The sequence below is a fragment of the Oncorhynchus mykiss genome, chromosome 3, assembly GCF_013265735.2.
Source record: "Oncorhynchus mykiss isolate Arlee chromosome 3, USDA_OmykA_1.1, whole genome shotgun sequence".
Lineage (NCBI taxonomy): Eukaryota > Metazoa > Chordata > Actinopteri > Salmoniformes > Salmonidae > Oncorhynchus > Oncorhynchus mykiss.
Genome location: NC_048567.1, coordinates 48509632 through 48519624, shown reverse-complemented (window position 1 = coordinate 48519624; position 9993 = coordinate 48509632).

Here is a 9993-nt window from a genome sequence, read left to right as displayed (position 1 = left end):
ATACTAGGCACTAAAAGCATTTACTTGGATTTACTTCATTCTGGACACAGTTCCATGTAATGGAAACAGATTACTGTTTTCGATGATATTACTTACTTAAATCACTGGTGCTACCCAAACTATCACATTTATTCATAATAATTGAAAAATGTCAAAAACATATTAAACTATTAATACCTCTGTCCCAAATTTCCCCACTGTGTCCGTTTTTGAGTTCAGTGTGTACTGGTGGCTATCTATTGTTACACAGGAAGCTTATCTCTAACCCAAACACCAGATGACTTAAACACAAGAGCAGTGGACCAGGCCTTGAAGAATGAGTGGCCTCTAATTTAATATCAGTCTCAATGCTCAATCCCTCTGTCTTACTTCTTCAAATTACTAAAATATTGCATTAATGGAGTGCTATCTGAAAGCCAATTACCATTCACTTTGTTACTTTATATCTCCATATATGTTTCCTTCAACTAGAACTCCCTTCTTCCCAATCTATTACTACTAATACACACAGATCACTCTCACACAAAGTACTGCTTTTCCCTTTATTGCAAGGTTTAAAACAAAACAAAACAAACATGATAACTTTCTTCATTTGGGAAAGAATTGTTTTCTTATTAGTCTACCATAACAATGTTACTCTATATATTTATTTGAAATTTCTGTTGGAAATTCACTTTCTGCTTCCACTTATTAAATGTCTATTATTTTAAGATTAACATGTAACGCTTTGGAGGGATCAATATGTGTTAACTGGGTTGGCACTGTATGTCAGTCCCCTGTAGATGGCGCGCACAGTCCATAATAAGTCTGACACCTGAGACAGCATAGACAGAGAAACAGATGCAGTTCCCATTTGGCTTTTTCACAAACTGGTTTAAATCGTCATAATTTGGGATATCAACAAAAACGCCATCGGGAGTACAATACATTGTAGCTTTAACTTTAGTTTATAGAAAATCATTGGTTCTATTTAACAGCGTATGGGATTTATTTCAAAATGAATTTCCAGGGTGGAGGAAATCTCATAAGCATTTATAGTGTTATTGGTTAGGGGTAAGGCATGTACAATGGTTTTACCTTATCTTTATCAAATTATCCATAAAGGGATCACTCTGAGCATTTCTCTGAATACTTTTTACACCACTTACTTACGTGTGGATATGCAAGTTGTATATTTTTATTTTTATATTGTTACTTCATCTTTATCTCTAGTAACCCATTATACATTTGTGTTACATCACAAAGTCCTCCTCTACACCAGTGTTCTATTCATACAGGGGTTTAAATATTCACTTGTGTTCTATTTAACAGCATATTCAGGAATAGTACTTTCTACTTTCATATCTCCACATACATAACAACATTATACCATCACACTCCACTGATGAGTCATGTAATCTACAAATGAGTCATGTTCCACTCAGAGACGTGTTATCCTCATTACTAATGAGACGTGTAATCCTTTTATCCTCTAATGAGACATGTTATTCTCGTTACAAATCGAGACATGTTATCCTCTGAGACATGTTACCCTCAAATGAGATTTCAAATGAGATTTCTGAGATGTGTTATCCTCGACCTGTAGATCCGACGGGTGGTGGTCGACTTAGGTATTTACATAAAATAACATTTTAGATCGAAAGACTCACACAGAACTGGAAAACTCAGCTCACATTCACTCCACATTCACACTGGAGCTAGTCCCCAGACAGATCTCATTCACTCAGTATGTTATAGCTAAATTTCAATCTCTTAATATTCAAATGTCAATCAGCTTATTATCCATATTTCAATCTCTTGTTATCCAAATGTCAATCAGCTTAATGTCCAAATTTCAATCAAGCTTTTTATCCAAATTTCAATCAATTTAATATTCAAATTTCAATCATATTATCCAAATTCTAATGTTAATAGTAATCATGTAAATCAAATTATTATCCAAATTTCAATCAGGGGAATGGAAACACTAGGACTTAGATCTTCCATAAGGCGCGCATACCAGAAGCAAAGGCATTTTTCAAATAGTGTTTAAGTTTGAATAAAACCAGTTCATTTAGTAAATCTAGCCTGCTGTAATTATTTTCAAGACATAGAGCTAATGCCTGCACCTTATGTTAAAATAGTATTAGTTAGCTTGTCCACTATAACAACAGGTTCAAGCGTAACAAGATACATTTGCTTTAAAGTTAAAACTGCTTTCAACGCGCACTAATCATGTGTTCCTGTCGCTAAAGGAATGACTTCAACCAGCTTTGGCGGCCATTTTTTGGAAAGGAATGGTAACTACACTGAGAAGCTAGTTGGCAGAGTCAAAGTAGACTTTAATAATATATGCCATTTAGCAGACACCTTTATCCAAAGCAAACTGGGTACATGGTAGTGGAAACAGATCATTGAAACAGGATTGCAATTTTGATATCATGGATTTATTTTTTGTTTTTTATTTCACCTTCATTTAACCAGGTAGGCTAGTTGAGAACAAGTTCTCATTTGCAACTCCGACCTGGCCAAGATAAAGCATAGCAATTTGACACATACAACAACACAGAGTTACACATGGAATAAACAAAACATACAGTCAATGGATGGTCAGTCCTTGCATCTATAGCTCTGTCTATGAATTTGAGAGTGGTTACATTTCTCCAGCCCCGTCCCTCAGCTTTTTACCGAAAGAGGAGCTGTTTCTACTGCTGATTGCCACTTTAAGACGTTAAGATGGAGATTAAATACACACCGAAATATGTTACAGATACTATACAAATGTCCCATCACTCAGAGAGTTAGTGAATACACAGCATCCAGCACAGCAAACAAACAATCAATCAATCAAATGCATTTTACAAAAGCCCTTTTTTACATCAAAATAATAACCACAGTGGTTATAGAGGGTGCAACAGTTCAACACCTCAGGATGAGGTGACGATTGTGATTCTGAGCTCTCAGGTTCATACATCGAGTTATGGTCTTCACTGATCTCTCTCTCCGTCAGCTCCATCTGTGGTGTATAGGGGCAGGACTGATGCTGATGGTTGTGAGTGCAATCTAGCTGGGCCCTGAGCTCTTTAGTGATGGTCCCGGTGGACCTCTTCTCCACCGCAGCACAGGAACACTCTGGCACCCAGGGGTCAGTTTGGCATGCTGTACTAACCGTTCTTTCCTGTTGGTAGAAAACAATTAAAGCAACTATAGGCTATAGTTATTGTCACGCCCTGACCTTAGGTATCTGTTTTTCTATATATTTTGGTTAGGTCAGGGTGTGACTAGGGTGGGTACGCTAATTTGTATGTCTATGGTTTTTGTATGTCTAGGGGTGTTATATGTCTAGGGGTTTAATATGTCTATGTTGGCTTGATATGGTTCCCAATCAGAGACAGATGTTTATCGTTGTCTCTGATTGGGGATCATATTTAGGTAGCCACTTTCCTCATTTATGTTGTGGGATCTTGTCTACATTGAGTTGCCTGAGTGCATACCAGTAGCGTCACATTTCGTTTGTTCATTATTTGGTTTGTTTTTGGTGAGTTTCGATTTATTAAAATTGTGTGGAACTCAACTCACGCTGCGCCTTGGTCTCATCTTTACGACGAACGTGACAGTTATATTCAAGAATCAACGCATATACGGTATATTGGCCAATTCATATCCAAAATGGCACCAGGGGTGACAGATTGTGTCTTGAAATAAACATTATCCTTAGAAATAACATGGATTTGCATGTACCTCCTCTGCTTCCTGCACAGTCTCCTCCAGGGTGAAAACCTTTTCAGGGAAGATGTAATTGTGAAGAGAAAAAAAAACATTTTGTTAAGACAACTCAACCCAAATATACCTGTCTTGTATGCTTTGTCAACACACGCACACACACACACACACACACACACACACACACACACACAGCAAATACAAGGACATTTATTTTTCAGAAAACATTAGCTATGTCAACTTCAGTCTCGCTAAATGAGGTGGAGCTAACAAAAATTTACCAATACAAATCTGTCAACCAAATTTATTACAGTACTTGACTATCTGAGGTAGAAGCTAGCTACAGTAACTACCTAATAACAGTGGCACTTGGATAATCTGTGTTGCAATTTTAGTTGCAGTTGAGTTGCTTGGTAATGTTATTTGCTGGGGGGTGTTACACAAAACAATTCAGACGCAATTAGCTAGTGTTGATGATTTACTTACAGGAGAGTGAGACCAAATCATGGACTCTGGACAGAGTGGATTTCAGTTGTAACAAAAAGGCAGTTTATTGAGTCAAAAGATATCTTGTCCTGCAGTTTTAACGTGCACAGACCTGATTCATATAACTCAAAATGGAGTTAACTGAAAAAGGGCTTAGACAAAGGTTACAACAGTTTTTATACATAGAATAATGTAGGTGGAGTCTTGTCGTGGTGGTCTTCTGACTGGTCCCGAAGGGTTGGAGGCGGATCTGCTCCAGCCAGAGCAGGAGCCCCCATGGTGCACAGCAGAACCTTCGGCTCTGGGCACCCGACCAGTAGAGGGGGGATGGAGTGTGTGTGTTTATGCAAGAAGGTATTTGTGTGTCAGGGGATCGTGAGGTAGGGAGAACTGAGAGGGGCAGTTTAAGGTTGGGGGTAGGGTGCTTCCTGTTTGGACAGGGGTGCGTGCAATGACTTGAGTCAAGCGGATAAGTTTGGCGCTGTATAATATATGAGCTATGTGTATGAATATATGTATATATGACACTTCAACTAGAGTTTCAACTAGAGTTGCAATGAAGTTGTCCAGTGTCTACCGCTAGCCTAGTCAACAACAGTCATGACCGGTTAACATTACCTCAGGCTCCATTTCATTGACTCGTGTAGACTCCTCCATTCAGTCGCTTTTGGTTGACTCCGAAGTCAGCAATGTTTGATAATGGTCGGTCGGTAATCCCTGCACCATAACCCTCGAAATTGTAAATAGCGGCACAAGCAGAGGGCTTCAACGTAGGCCTATGACTCCTTTCCATTTGAAAACTCTTGGTTGGTCGAAAGTGCCCTTCATCACGAAGTATGCCGCTGCAAAGTGCTGTCTGCAGATCCTACTAGTTCGAGCACCACTGGAAATGCAGGAGAGTCAATAAGGAAAAGATGAATCTCCACGTCACCATACTCAAAGAAGTATGATAAGCCCTGACCTTAATGGTCGACTATCTAAGGCATGAACGGGCAAAGGTACATCCACGGGAACAATAGGAGTCCCTAGACTATGAGCTAACACTTTATCAATGAAATTCCCAGCCGCGCCTGAATCTACTATCGCCTTATGCTGGGAACGAGGGGAAAAATCAGGAAAAGTGACAAATATATGTGCGACAAAGGACTCTGGGTGAGATTGGTGCCGACTCACCTGGGGTGACGCAAGAGCGCCCTGCCTGCCGTCTCAATTCCCAGAGGAACCAACCCGGCACCAACCAGCAGTGTGCCCCTCTGCGGCCACAGATGGTGCACCGTCCGGTCTCCCTGCGCACCGTCCCTCCCAGCTCCATGGGTATCGGAGAGAGGGTGCGGGAGGATGGAACCACTAACCCCGATCTGAACGTCCGCGAGCAGCCAGCATGTTGTCCAGCCGGATGGACAGGTCCACCAGCTGGTCGAAGGTGAGGGTGGTGTCGCTGCAGACCAGCTCCTGACGGACGTCCTCGTGTAGACTGCAGTGGTAATGGTCGATCAGGGCCCTGTTGTTCTATCCTGCGCCGGCAGCCAGGGTCCTGAGCTCCAGAGCAAACTCCTGCGTGCTCCTCGTCTCCTGCCTCAGATGATAGAGACGCTCACCCGCCGCTCTGCCCTCGGATGGGTGGTTGAAAATTGCCCGGAAACGGCAGTGAACTCCTCAAAATGATCCAACGCCGCATCTTCCCCTCCACACACGGCGCTGGCCCACTCCAGTGCTTTCCCGGTGAGGCACGAGGCGAGGGCGAAAACGTTCTCATGGACCGATGGAGCTGGTTGGACCGTGGCCAGATAAAGGTTTAATTGGAGGAGGAAACCCTGGCAGTTGGCAGCACTTCCGTCGTACCCCCGTGGCATGGGTAGACGGATCCCACTGGGTTCAGGTGGTAGACCCCGGTTAAAGAACATATTCTGGGCATTCCGGCCAGATGTTCTTAAAGAGGAGATCATGATGCCCCCCCCCCCATATCTTAACCAGGCACATGCAGGAACCAAGGATTGTTTATGACACCAAAGACAAGATGAACATTTTCAAGACTGTTTCTTCACATATTAAAATTCCATTCACACAAACAAAAGTTGTCTGTATACTAACAATGTTTGAGAGTTGTTCATTTGTTAGGCCATTGGTTAAAGGTGCAACACAATATTGATTTTTGAATTACCTTTGCTCTAGTTCTGTCTTATCAATCACTTAAACACATTTAATAATGGACTCTTACCTAGCTTGATGACTGTTCATGGGAATTTTTGCTTACTTTTTGTTGTTCCAAATAGAGACAGCTAGAAGGGTCATGGGTCATGTTAAATTGTGTAGAAATGCAGAAAATTAGCTTTAGTTGCCCCAAAAATTTCAGGGGGAGGACCCCCAGACCCCTCACCAGGTTATGTCCCCCACACTTCTAAAAGCAAGGTTGTGCGCCTAACATTAAACTACAGAATGCCACTGGACAGAGATACAAGCATCATTTTTTATTTTATGACAAAGCCGGTCAGAGAAATACAACACAGCACAATCACTAGGATTGGGTGTGGTGCATGCTTATAATCATTTCAATGTGAAAAGGATTGATCGTAATACTCAGCCCAGTACCATTTGTCATTCAGACAGAGAAGCACAAGTATTGCCCCAGGTAAAAGCCATGCAATGTTTGGGCTATGATGAATTATTTATCAAATATTTGACCCACTCAAGATGTTAATGGACTCCAACAAAAGCCACTGCTGAACCACTCAGAAACAACATTATTTCATTGTGACAAACATCCATTGTTAGTTTACACAAGACTTCAATATCAGTTAAATTTGTTGGTTTCTTTTGTTCCTATATACCCTCTCGATAACCCTCTCAGATGCAGACGTTATAATTCGGTGTCAATTCATGATGATTTTACTATGTAAGCCTGTGGACGGCACTGAGTGCCAAAACGCTGGTTGTACATACAATGATTGGGAACATATTTAGTGTCTTTCTTTCTTTTTATACAGTTAACCTTCTGTTAGTCAGCATGGTCCTCTACAATAAAGGTGGGTGTGCGTCACCTCATGTTTTTTTTACTAAATTCATGATGACCAAACATCTCTCAAACAATCCAATATTTAATGTCTTTGATCACATACTGTACCATTAGGTCTTTGTAGTTAAAGTGGAGAGAAGAGACATTTGTCTGCAACATTTCCTCACTGCAACCAGAAGAGAGAAACAGTGAGTTTTCCCCTATCAAACAGATAATTCACTGTAAAGTGCTCATTGCAATTTGGCACATGATAAATTAACCCTTTAAGCTCCTGCCTGGATCTTAAGTGGGACTAACGCTGATTGCGGTGTTGGTGCAATAATGGTGGTCAAAGTCTTAAATTGGGTGACTGGAAAAGCTTTATGTCTAATGCTTTTGTAATCATGTGGTTAGTTACTTGAGACAGGTCCAGTCCAATTAGTGGTCCTCTCTTTCCAAGAAAAAATGATATTATTTAGGATGATGAACACAGTGCTTTAAATGTGTGTCTCCAATATCCTGCTCCGTTTCCTGTTCGAAACAGTAAAACAATAAAACACACGAAGCAGGAACTTCTTACAAATGATAGTGTGCTAATGGCAGTCTGTCTTGATGAGACATAATTGGGGAAAAATGTAGCTTTACTGACAAGGATTTGGGGACACACTGACAAATGTAACATGATCAGGATTCAGGATCAGGATTCAGACACAGATTAAACCTTTAAAAGGCACCGAGAGGAAGACTTGTTGTAGCAACAGATGTTTTTTCAGAATTGATTTGACAGCAACAGATCGTTCCCTTGTAGACAGAAGTCTGTTGTAATGTTAGTCACCAGACAATGCCGCCTGTTTTGTAAAACAGCGGCCGGTTAGGTATTTTTCATTGGAGATGTTCATTGAAAACACTGTCTGAGTCACATCTACGGAATTGAGTGAATCTATTGCATCATACAAATTCATGTTCATTTGTCCACATTTCCAACCATGCTAGAATGTAGATGATGCAGGTTTCACTCTGACCTGTCATTAGCTAGTAGCTACTGTATACACCCAGTAGGGCCATGCAAAGCAGTGGCTAAGGCTGAGCTGAGTAGAAAACATGAGCTGGCATTGACTGGCTCAAGAGACAGAAGCGCAGCTGCCACTCCTAGCATTGTACCTGCCTCCACCATTCATTCATTCATTCACCCAGAAGCCTCCAGTTAATAAACAGGGACTGGCAGCCCTGACCTCTCAGCATAGACGTCAGCTGCTACTGCATCTCTGATGAACTGTGTCAAACACACAGGCGTTGAAATGTAGCTCCGGTTTAAGTAGCAGTTGCTATGGGCCTAAAGCAATTCTCCCTATTGTATCTTGAAACACAAGTGCATTCAAGACGTTTATACCACTCAAGAGCAAAAAGACAGTATAAGAGACAGTATGAGTATAAAATAAATGGAATCTTGTATGAAATAACTGTATAATGTTCCTTTCATGAATAGTACATCATAGAGTTCAGGAAGAGTTACGATATGCAAAGGAAAGTGAATCATACTACTTGATACCCATAACAGTAAAATACCATCATGCAACTTAGAATAGACTAATACCAATTCATATCCAGCATTTTGTTCAATGAAATCTGAGACTGCATTGCACAAAGATAAGGTATTCACAGGTCAGCAAACCATTAAACATGAAAATGTATTGCAGCTGAATACGGTTGTGTTCAAATTTTGTTTGGAATAGATTTGAAATGAAACAGTATGCTGTAAGGCAGGGGTTCTCAAACGTTTTATGGTCACGTACCCCTTCAAACATTCAACCTCCAGCTGCGTACCCCCTCTAGCACCATGGTCAGTGCACTCTCAAATGTTGCTTTTTGCCATCATTGTAAGCCTGCAACACACACACAATACATTTATTGAACATAAGAACGAGTGTGAGTTTTTGTCACAACCTGGTTTGTGGGAAGTGACAAAGAGCTCTCAAAGGACCAGGGCACAAATAGTAATATAATATAATCAATCATTTTCCTCTTTATTTAACCGTCTTACAAATAAAACCTTATTTGTTAATCAAAAATGGTGAATAACTCAGGTCACAGGTTAATGAGAAGGGTGTGCCTGTATTTCGTTTTCATGCTAGTGAGGGCTGAGAACCCACTCTCACATAGGTACGTGATTGCAAAGGGCATCAATGTCTTAACAGCACGATTTTCCAAGGCAGGATACTCTGAGCGCAGCCAAATACAGAAATCTGGCAGTGGCTTCTGATTAAATTCAATTTTCACAGAACCGCTTGTTACAATTTTGATGAGCGTCTCTTGTTCAGATATTGGTAAGTGGACTGGAGGCAGGGCATGAAAGGGATAACGAATCCAGTTGTTTGTGTCATCCGTTTCGGGGAAGCACCTGCGTAATTGCGCACCCAACTCACTCAGGTGCTTCGCTACATAACATTTGACATTGTCCGTAAGCTTGAGTTCATTTGCACACAAAAAATCATACAATGATGGAAAGACCTGTGTGTTGTCCTTGTTAATGAGGACAGAGAAGAGCTCCAACTTCTTAATCATAGCCTCAACTTTGTCCCACACATTGAATATAGTTGCGGATAGTCCCTGTAATCCTAGATTCAGATCATTCAGGCGAGAAAAAACATCACCCAGATAGGCCAGTCGGGTGAGAAACTCATCATCATGCAAGCGGTCAGAGAAGTGAAAATTATGGTCCGTAAAGAAAACTTTAAGCTCGTCTCTCAATTTAAAAAAAGTGTCAATACTTTACCCCTTGATAACCAGCGCACTTCTCTGTGTTGTAAAAGCGC